Below are 11,140 nucleotides of genomic sequence, written 5' to 3' on the forward strand. Positions count from 1 at the left end.
CTGCTGAAATGAAAGCCTTGCTTGCAAGGCCACGCTGTCCAAAGTTCTCCCATCCCTCATTTAAATCCAGCCTAATTAGCCCAACTACAGACCTTGTTGTTATACATGCTGAAGTATAATGGCTGCTATTATAGCAGCTTGCAGCAGCAAAGATATATGATTTTGAACGATATGTCAAGGAAAAATAAACATGTTTCATTTCTTCATTAGATAATGTTTATTTATAGCACAATATATATCTACCTCCACTGTACCATTAAAGTTTTGACTGCTTTTTAACTATAAAATTTGATATTGTTGTGGCAGCTGCACTACTCAAATGATTGCTATAGTACAGCTGTTATCAAAGAGTAAGATTTATAGCTGCCCTACATGGTGTAAAGATATGTGCATATTTACTTTGTGTTTTACTACTTATGTCCTATATTTTAATGACACAAGGTGAGATGAAATAGTGAAATAAGAAACTCTTTTTTGCTGCCGCAAAAGCAAATGGCACTATTTGTTTAAAGTTGGGTGTTAAATTTTCTGTTGTGCCATGATAAATTTTTTTTTCTCTCTGCTATTTTGCTTTATTTAAATACATTTTACATGTTAGTAGCAATCTTAGGTTTTTGCTTTTGTTTTTTTTTTTTACTGGTTTTACTTTTCAGTGAAGTGCTTTGGAACTGGAGTGAGAACGACATGCTTGATGAAACATGTCAAGCTACATTATATTGTAGGTAAAGATCAATATTTTAACCCTTGGACATATTCTTAGAGCACAGTGAGCAGCAGCTTCCCTCATTGGTGTTTTTCTAGGAAAATTAGGTGAGTGTGTGAATAGGGCACCAATATCCACTTTTATGAGGCTGCTGCCCCACATGACGCTATTGCAGCAGGTCCCTGAGCAACACACCATGTATGAAAAGACGCTCAGAAAATCTCTTGGTAAAGGAAGGGGTGAGAAAGTCTGTCCAGCTCAATGGCCAGATCCTGACCATCAGCATTTTATCATTTATAATTGTTTATATCCAGTGTTGAGCTCTCCTGCCCAAACCTAAGGCTGGTTTCTATGGGATTCCACAGCATTTGCAGAGTAGGCACCTTTGGCTGCGGTTTTGATTTTGTTAGTGACCAATGCCTTTTTGCATATCCTTCTTTTTATTCCCACTGGTTGGATCTCACTCAACAAGGACTGCCTAATCAAAAGGGCCTGCAAGCAGGATTGGGTTATTTCATGAAGGCTGAGGTTTTTCAGCAGAAATGTGACATAGACCGAGAGCAGTGGATAGTCCTGTGTACAAGAGAATTTTAAATTCAAACATTCTCTGAAACTCCAAAACCAGAAGGAAACAAAAGGAGAAATCAAGCTACAGAGGAGAGGTGAGTGATAGACTTTACATTCTTATTTAATTTTTATGACCTGCTTTGTGCACCTTTATTTGATTGATGTTAAATCCAATCCTGTCTGTGTGAAATTCAATTATGTTGCATTTTTTGAGTGGGGAAGAAAGGACACTGGTTTCCCCTTAAGATAATCCATAAGGCAGTATTCCTCACTCTAGTCTGTGTTGAGTCAGTTGTGTATTTGTGTTTCCTACCAAACTCTTTTATGTATTAAGTCTATTACATTTATCTTTTTCTTGCAATATTTCTTTTTTTGAAACAGGAAAACATTAACTACAGCAACTTATCTGCTCTCTTTTGAACTTACTTCTGCCTGTTGGCTTGAATATTTCCTATGACTGTAGTAGGTACTTTTACCTCTTCATCATATTTTTAATATATTTGAATGAAACTAAGAGAGTGTTTGGGATACCTCAAGCTGGAAAAGCTGAGCACTGGACAATTCAATGTTCACCAGATCTTGCTGAAGATGCAAGCTGCATGTCATGGACTGGAATGTCAGGACTCTGCCAGGTTCTTATGCATGGTACCACCTCTTTTGACTTGGTAGGGAAAGAGACTCCTCATGTTTTTTGGTTTTTAGCTTTTTTTACCTTTTTTTTTTTGCCACTGCGTACACTTTGAAATCCATGTAAAAATGTAGTTGAAACAGTCTTTAACATGAGGTCTCCTTTCCTTCCTGAATTTTCTCATGCCATAAATCCAAACCCAAACTTTTTTCTTGATATTTTGATATTTTTTTTTCTGGCCCACACCAAAAGTCTATGACAAAATAAAGAATTAAAAAAATAAAGAAGAAAAATGAGAACTTCACGTCTTGTAAAAGATTTGGCTCTAGGTTTGAGAAAAGCTCCATGCTTCCTATTATTTTACTCAGCCATCCCTACCACGAGATTACTTTGCCTTAGGGTGATGGCTTGTAGGATTTACTCAAGCATTGCTTCTTATCAAAACTTTGACCAGCAACTTGGTGATCACTGGAGTCCCCAGGCACCGACTCTACAGGGAACTTACAGGCTCAGTTAAAATGCAAATTACTGTTAATTAGGCAAACAAGCTACCAGTAAAGCAGATTTGGCAAGTGAGTTGACATTAGGTAAAGCAGAAGTGATAATTAATAACCCAACAATTTGGACGGGTCATCGGTTCAGCCCTGCTCGATCAATAGCTGCTGTCTCTGTGCGTTTTGGCTGAAGCTGCACCTAGAAAAAAAGGACATTTTTGTGAAAACCACTCTGCCCAGGCCAGACAGATGTGCTACACCATATCTGTCCAACGAATTCCAGCAGCTTTTTGCAGAGGTAGGGCTCTCCCAATGTAGAGGCCAGCTCCATAGGTATGGAGACCAGTATTTTGGATTAATTCACCTTAAATGAGCTTAGTATTAGTTTTCAGTCCTTTCACTGTTTTTTTCCCTAAACCCCTGCCAGATATTGCTGAAGATCAGATTTTGCAATTACAGAGTAACCACATCCTAATCCTGGGTTTTCCTGCTAATCAGAAACAATTTTTCTCTTGTCGGTTGTGTTCCCTTAATTCATTTTGTCTTAACTCTTTCACTACACTTAACAGAAGATAGATGCCTAAAATTTTCACCTCTGCTCGTATGGGGAGCTTTTACACTGACCAGACACCAACAGTAACTTTAATGTTATGTTACAAAAATATTCTTTGAGCATCTTAAACACATGATTCTTCCAGGTTCAGGAAACAGGAATGAAAACCAGTAGCTCTGCTATAAAGACCTCTGCATCATCTGTTGAGTCCATTTTCCTTATTTAAAGTAGACAGAGAGAGGAAAAAAAAAAAAAAAAGAGAACCATAAAGAAGATAGAAAATAAGTAGCTGAAAAACCCACTGAAATAACACACCCACTAAAATAATGAAGTCATAAACACAAGGAAAATTTGTGTTAAGGCTACAAAAATACTTTACCTCAGTTCCCTTGGGGCTTGTCTTTACAAGACACATGGCCCTTTTCACTTTATGAGAAGAATCCAAGACGCTCAGCTGTATTTCCAAGGCTGGGCAATACTTTAAGAAAATACTGTAAGATTGCTATGTCTGGTCTGACCCAGGACTCTGTTTGAAAAAGCTTTACAAATATGCAGGAGCAGAGGTTTGACTTGAAGTATATCTACCTTCAGCTGGTGGTGCACCCTAGCCTGTTAACTGATTAATTATAGAACCCTCCTTAATGAGGGACCATCATCCCAGAGCACTCCTTTTAAAACTCAAATGTTGAGTATCTCAACTGGGTAACTCTATTTTTGAGACTGAACAAAAGCAAAACTCAAAGAACAATAATTTGTTTATCCTTTCTCAGGCACCATGTCACTGTTTTGTGCTTCACAAATATGTTCCTACCAGAGAAAGTTTTGGGTTGGAAAGGACCTTAAAGATCATCTAAAATAAAATCTCCATCATTCTCTCTATGATCTCTTTGCTTCTGCATATTTTCCAAGGGATACAAGTCTACCTCTTACTCCCACATGCTGATGAGGTGATGCAGAAGTATTTGCAGAACTAACACTGACTCTGGTTTGCATCCACTAAAGCTGTAGTGATGCAGTGCTAGATAGCTCTGTCTTTGCAATATTTATGTCATTGTTGTCTCCTAGGTCTTAGAAGTCCTTTCCCAGTGTAATACAAAACTAGTATTTCCTGTGACCGGAGTCAATAAAATTACTTATGTGAGTAAATACTGCTGATTATGAAAAGCAATTGTATATTTTAGTGATTATGACCATATTCTGACCAGAAGTATTTCGACACTGCAGCAAAGTGCCAGATTTTCAGCAGGGTTCGTAACTCAGTGCCTTTGATTTTTAATCTTGTGGCCAGGGTTTTTATTTATTCATTCATTTATTTATTTATTTTTATTGTGATGAACATCCAAAGAGCTCTGGGAGTGCTGAGCTCTGTGCTGGGGAGGGAAGGGAAATCCTGCTCTGCCTTGGACAGCCTGGCTGTGTCTGCTGGGGTGATTCCTGCCCAGGCTCCAACCCTGCAGTGCGTGAGAGCCATGCTCAGCTCTGTCCCCCAGGAATGACTGCACGTGTGGGTGGCACAAAGAGGAGCTTGGAATGTTTTTAGGGAAGTTTCCTCTTTTTTCATGTGTCGCGTTGGACAGGGTTGCAGCGTTATCTGATGAAGCAAATCTCAGCATCTCTTTGAAGAAAATGCTTCTGTGAGAAGGTCTTTCCAGATACATAAAGCTGGGTTTGTGTTTGAAACCACAAAGAGGGGCCTGGACACAGCTGTAGAGGTGACACAAAACTCCATCTCCCCCTCTATGTGATAGTCAGGATGTGTTGCACCAACAACATCTCTGTCCTCCTTACCCCTGAAAAGGTTTCCCCTTTTCACGACCTCATGGCAGGAAAGAACCTTTTTGACTGAGATCCACTAGGGCAGTGGTTCTCCTAAGAAATTCATAGTGAAAATCACTTTGCCTTTTTAAATACCTTTTACCAGTGATTAGTGATTAGCCATTACTAAGTTGAACTGAAATTATTTTCTTATGATCGTATAAAAGAGGAGAAAAGTGTTCATATTGTCTCTGGACACTCTTACTTTAGTGACAGTATTGAATATATACTATTATGAAAAGACATTTATAATCTCTTAAATTTACTCTTTCTCTATCTGATCTGGCATTTGTTGCCTCTATGCTGGTGACCATATGTGTGTGCTGTAGACCAGTGTGCATGTGTTGCACGGAAGGAGGAAGAGGGCTGACCAAGTAAATCCATCAGAAACAAATATGATACAGCACCAATCTGCTACAATGCTTTTCCCTGTGCCCAGGAACTCTCCATCAGGGCCTCTCAGTTCTGCTGCATTTTTCCAGAGGTTACTTTCCACCCTGACAGAGAGGTGGATGTAACAAGAAGTATATTTTGTCAAGGCTGGTTTGGGAAATACTTGGGGGGCTGAGTTCAATTTTCTGTAAAGTCTCTGGTTTTGCTTTTGTTTTATTTGTTTAGCTGTTTGCTTGTTCGTTTGCTTGTTTGTTTGTTTGTGGGTTCGGTCTTGTTATGATTTTCTTCCATAGGTGAAGCAGGGCAGGAATTCTGTCGCAGGCATGGGAAGTGGCCTTTTCCAAGCACATAAGGAAGGAAGTCTGTTTTGCAGCAGCAGGTAAGTTGATCCATTGCTTGACACTGCAGAGGGTTATCCAGTGTCACACAGGTCAAGGGGCTGTGTGCCCAACTTGTAAAATTTCTCATCTGCTCCTTTTGCACTGGAGGGGGAGGGAGTTGCTGTCCATTGCCCCTTCTACTCTGTAGGATTTCTGCTGGAGCTTTAAAATATGCAACTTCTCTACTCCTGCAGCAAAGTCCAGTGCAAATCCTATCTCAGAGTTGTCTTCTACAAAAAATAAATGACTAAAGAAACTTGTAAGTGAAAGTCCCTTACTAACACATAGCATTGGCTGCATTTCCTTTAATGTTTCACTCTGATATTTCTCTGTCTGAAGTGGCCACTCAAGCTACTGTGTAAAAACCCCAAAAAATCACATTTGTGTCAGTTTTCTGACTTGCTGTTCAGTGGTCTGCAGTTTTTTCATAGCACCTGGAGATATTTTAAGATGTTGGTAATTTTCAGTAGGTGCAGGAAGTGTGTGTCTGTTGTCAGCATCTGTTGCTCTGTTATGTACGAATACCTCATTTCTGGGCATAGAAAATTCCCAGCAGTTCTTTTTAGGTGAGACACAGGTGAAATTGTGGAATCATTAATAGTGGAAAAGACCTTTAAGACCCTTAATTCCAATCATCAACCCAGCACCACTACCATGTTCTCCACTAAACCATTTTCCCTAGTGCAATATCCACATTATTTTTGAAAGCTCCAAGGATGGTGATTCCCTCACTTCCCTGGGAAGCCTGTTCCAGTACTTTTCAACCATTCCCATGCAAAACATTTTCCTAATACCCAACCTAAACCTCACCTGGTGCAATTTGAGGTTGTTTTGTTCTGTCCCTTGTTACCTTGGAGAGGAAACTGAGCCCACCCCACCAAAACTTCCTTTCACAGAAATGTAGAGAGATATAAATATCCCGCTGAGCCTCCTTTTCTGCAGCCTAAATAACCCCAGCTCCCTCAGCCACTCCTCATCAGACTTGTGCTCCAGACCCAAACCCTACTGTCTTAAATTAACATGGAAAAAAGGAAATTACATACTTTTTCACAATAGCTATAATTTATTAAAAATCACACAATTTTCTAAATATTTAATGTGATTTCCAAATCTACTGTTAATCAGGGGGATGGAATTTTAAATAAACTGTTTCCTGATTCTGCTGGGCTGTTTTAATGTTCCTGGTCATGTGAGTTGCAGGGAATATGTAAACTGGAATTTGAAGCAAGGATGGCATAATACATTTCAGGATACACCTTGACAGAAGCATTAATTCACTGCAGGTTCACTCCACATGGAATCTCTGTATTTTTATGACATGTACAGTTGGTTGTAATGCCATACTGGGTATCATGTATAACATCAAAGAGCTAAGTAAGTATAAAGGCATGTTGTATTTCTTCAGTTCATGTCAACAAAATCCTTTTCAACCTTGGATACCTCTTGCTTAAAATCTTTAGCTCGTCCTGCACTTTTATTTGCTGCATTTCTGTCCAAAAATAATATTTGTAACAGGAAAATGGAACGACTAGGATATCTTCTTTTTTGTTGTTTTTGTTATAGTCTTAAATTATTTAACTCTTAGCTGTCCTTGGAAAGAGGACAAAAGTCTACCAAATAAAGTTAAGTTCTTGGAGTATCATCAGCTTGCTTTCCACGCTGTCATGAAATTGTTTTCTCAAATTGGGCTGCTTCCCAAACAAAATTTTCCTCTACTGAGATAACGTCCCACAGCAGATTTTCTGAAGCCGTCAGAGATTATTCCTGGGCCAGGACTGCAGGCTTTGCTGAGTAAAAGGCAGAGGGTTTTTTGTGGATGGGACCAAGCAAGGCAGAGAAAAGCCAGGTGTGACCTGGGGGCTGTGGAGATGTTTTTCAGGTTTTACCTGAACCCAGGGTGACAGATCATCCTGAGGAGGAGGGATTGCTCCCAGTGGCATCCTCTGAGCAGTTTGTTCCATGGGTAGAACCAGATAATCATGGAGTGTTTTGGGTTGGAAGGGAACTTGAAGCTCATCCTGTTCCAACATCTGAGTGGGCAGGAACACCTTCCACCAGACCAGGCTGCTCCAAGCCCTGTCCAACCTGGCCTTGGTAGGCTGAGCCTCTGAATCCTTCAGGAAGGTTGCCTAAGTAAAGGAGTCTGGATGGGAAAACCCTACTGAACTGAGGTGTACATTTATGGGAAGGGTGTGCACAGGCCTGGATCAAATCCCTGTATTCTCTGCTTCCTTTGGAGGTGACCCTAAAATTCTCCAGAAAGGAATGATCAGGCTGCCCTCCCCAAAAGGAGACAAAGGGAATGATTGTCCAACCTTTGCCCGTGCTGATGAGTAGTTACCATTAGCTGGCAAAATGTGTCAGGAGCTGGAAGAGATTTTGTTTGACCAAACAGTTTAAAATAGGGGTTGGAATTGAAACCAGCTGCTGCAGATACTGGCCTTAGCAGTAATGTAATTACAAGAGTCTTTACACTTTCTATATTTCTGCTTTTAGCAAGGCAAATGACTTTCAGGGATTTATTTTTGTACAGTGTATCTGAAAAGTGCCCATCTCTGAGGTGGACAGATGCCAGTGGGGACATCACGTATCATGTAACATATTTCAGCTCGAGGCTCAGAAATGTCACAGGATCCACAGAATCCTTGAAGAACAGAGAGGACCTGAGCTTCTGATGTGTCACTCAAAAGGAGAGGTTGTACATGACACATAGGTTGCTTTATACCACTCTGTAACTTGGTGTGCTTATGCAAAGAAGTACATGTGGGATCGATGGCATATGGTATATTAAGAAAGAATAACACCAGATTTTTAAAGAAATGTATTCACCCATTAAATGGTGTAAATTAAAGTAAGCTGTCAAAATGACAGCACAATAATGCCATCTTTGCAATAGCACATACTGCAGCACAGTTAAATCATATCACTTTTGGGGAAGAATTACAGATGAGATCCAAGAAAAAATTGCTTTTGAAATGCAATTCTTTGTTAGTTAAGGATCATCATTGCTAGCCAGGATCCCCTATAAACACATAAAGCACAGAGTCACTGTAATAAATCATGATAATTTATATCACAGCTAATTCTGTGGAAGTAGCATCAGGGGTTATACTTCAGATACACTTCATATTACTCAAACCATAATTATTTTCATTAAAATATAAAATTGCTTACAGCCAAGTTACTTGAAACACACAGCATTGCACATTTAACCATGTACACAACAGGGCCACAAGAGTTCAAAATAAGTAAAGTCAAGTGTTAAATAACAGCACTTATACTTTTTAATTGCATATCTTTGCAGACACAATCAATGCACTTTTAATATTCCTTTTCAGTGAAACGTTGGACTGGCTTTTTCAATCATCGTCACGTTGATTAAAAGTCAATGTCAAAATAAACTTGAGAAAATACTGTTAGGTGCTTGTAAGCACAGCCTCTCTAATGGTTTGTGCATGTCAAGAGGGCAAATCTTATTCCAGGAGGAGAAAGGGAAATGCTTCAAGTTTGTGCGAAGGCGAGCAGTGGAAGGCTGAAGAGTTTGAACGTTTTCAAGTGTAATAATTTATAACACCACTCGCTCTCTAGTGCCTTTCTCTAACAATCTCAATGGGTTCTACAAACAGTAATTAATTACAGCCTCCAACACCTCTGAGAGGTAAATACAGGCAGTATGAGGTGCTCTTCATCCATCTGTGGAGCAGAGCAACCCCACAAATCTCCCTGTGTATCTCTGGAATATACAGGGGATGCAGGAGACCTCTCTCCTTGGCAGAACCCAGACACCTTAAATATATCTGTCTTTATTAAATTGAGAGTCAGAAAATGAGTAATAAAATGCATCCTAAGGCCTGTTTTGTTTTTGTTTTTGTTTTGGTCTTGGTTTTGTTTTTTTTTGTTTTTGTTTTGTTTTTGTTTTTGTTTTTGTTTTTTCCTGAAAGATCACTCCCCTTTCTCTGCAAAGGATGGGTTTGACTGCAGGGGAGAATCAAAGCTGAGAGCTAAAAAAGTCCTCACCTGTTTGTTTCAGGTGACAATGGGGAATGATGCACAGAATTCCAGAAAAAGAAAGGAAGAGTGGGTTTTCAGGTGTGCAAATGGCCCTTGAAATCGATGTGAGTATACAGAACTTGACTTTAGCCCCAAATTTCAATAATTTCATCAGAAAATAATTGTATAAATCTCTTGGTGAACATTTCTTGATGCACGTCTCATCCACTGCTGCAGAAGCCATCAAGATCCTGGAAATCTGTGGCACAGCTAAACCTTTTGTGTCTGTAAGAAAACTCTGTATTCAGACTGGTGGAAGGGCCCAGGCAGGTTGACCAAGGACTCTTCTCTTGGAGGAATTTTTCCAGATGGCTTTTCCAGCAACTGTTTCCCATGGCAATTCCAGGTGAGTTTAGAGTTCATTTTGAACCTGAGCCTGCTTCCTACATTTCATGGTGCTTTTGGTGTCTTTGACATATTGAACCTCTAATTTTCATTTAGGCTAAACCATCTCCATCCTTTCTAAGTCAAGCAGTAGTGAGTCCTCAGTTTGCTTGGTGTCATAATCCTTATTTCTTCTGAAGTGGAACAGTCCAAGTTATTCCTATGTTTGAAAAAATGGAAGAAATGGTTTTCTCAGTCTTTATTGTGTATTCTCACAAACTGTGGAGCACTAGGAGTGTTGGAATTAAGGAACTAAGACACAGAGATTAGGGCTAAATCTCAGCACTAAACTTTTTGACGTCCAACTGATGTCAGCAAAACTGTTTTTCCCAGCTTTCCCATGTCTGTTGTACAACTTTACAGGGAGTTGAGGGTGACATTCAGCAGCCTTCTTAGGAATTTCAGAGGAAAAGTGATCATTAGGAAAGAAAGATCATGACAGCTCTCTGGTGTTATGTATTAAGGTGTTTTTATGGAAGTGAAAATTGTATATATATTCAGCAGTGAAGGAAGGGATTTGAACTCAGGCATTAAGGCAGGGCAGTTGGTTGCCATCACTGTTTCCTGACTATGTGACGGTGAGCTTGAGCTGGAGAACTCTCCTGTGCCATGTCCCAGAAGGGAAAATCCAGGCTGATGGATCCTGTATCCAATGCCTGTGGTGCTGTCCCAATGAAAAATAACCTTGTGGAGAGCGCAAACATCTTTGTGTAGGAATAATACTTTCCTAGGAGAACCTGAAAGTCTGCAGGTAAATCCAAAACATAGAAATGTAAACACTCTCACAATGCTGAGTCAATTTCCCAAGCACAAGATATCCGGACAGAGCAAAGAAGACCTGCACCTCATGCATGGACATTCTCTGTCCAAACTTGATTTGCAGTGTTTTTTGTCCATTTAGATTAGATATTAGGAAGAAATTAGGTGGGGAGGCCCTGGCACAGGGTGCCCAGAGAAGCTGTGGCTGCCCCTGGATCCCTGGAAGTGTCCAAAGCCAGGTTGGATGGAGCTTGGAGCAACCTGGGATATTGGAAGGTGTCCCTGCTCATGGCAGAGGGTGGAATTGGATGAGCTTTAAGGTCCCTTCCAACCCAAACCATTCTACAATTCTACAATGTGTCCTGTCACTTACATAACAAAACAGTGCATTATTATTAAACAAAAACTGCATTA

General features: G+C 39.9%; 1 long non-coding RNA gene across 1 annotated transcript; it reads left to right on the forward strand.

Moving 5' to 3' along the window:
* Nucleotides 1-1,341: 1,341 nt before the first annotated feature.
* On the forward strand, nucleotides 1,342-9,615 carry LOC136293034 (uncharacterized). The gene is made up of 3 exons (XR_010722068.1): nucleotides 1,342-1,365; nucleotides 5,447-5,532; nucleotides 9,564-9,615. It is a non-coding gene; the product is annotated as an uncharacterized lncRNA (long non-coding RNA).
* Nucleotides 9,616-11,140: the final 1,525 nt, after the last annotated feature.

The sequence above is a fragment of the Chamaea fasciata genome, unplaced genomic scaffold (assembly GCF_029207755.1).
Source record: "Chamaea fasciata isolate MVZ Bird 193981 ecotype frontalis unplaced genomic scaffold, bChaFas1.0.hap1 SCAF_8, whole genome shotgun sequence".
In the NCBI taxonomy this organism is placed as follows: Eukaryota; Metazoa; Chordata; class Aves; order Passeriformes; family Sylviidae; genus Chamaea; species Chamaea fasciata.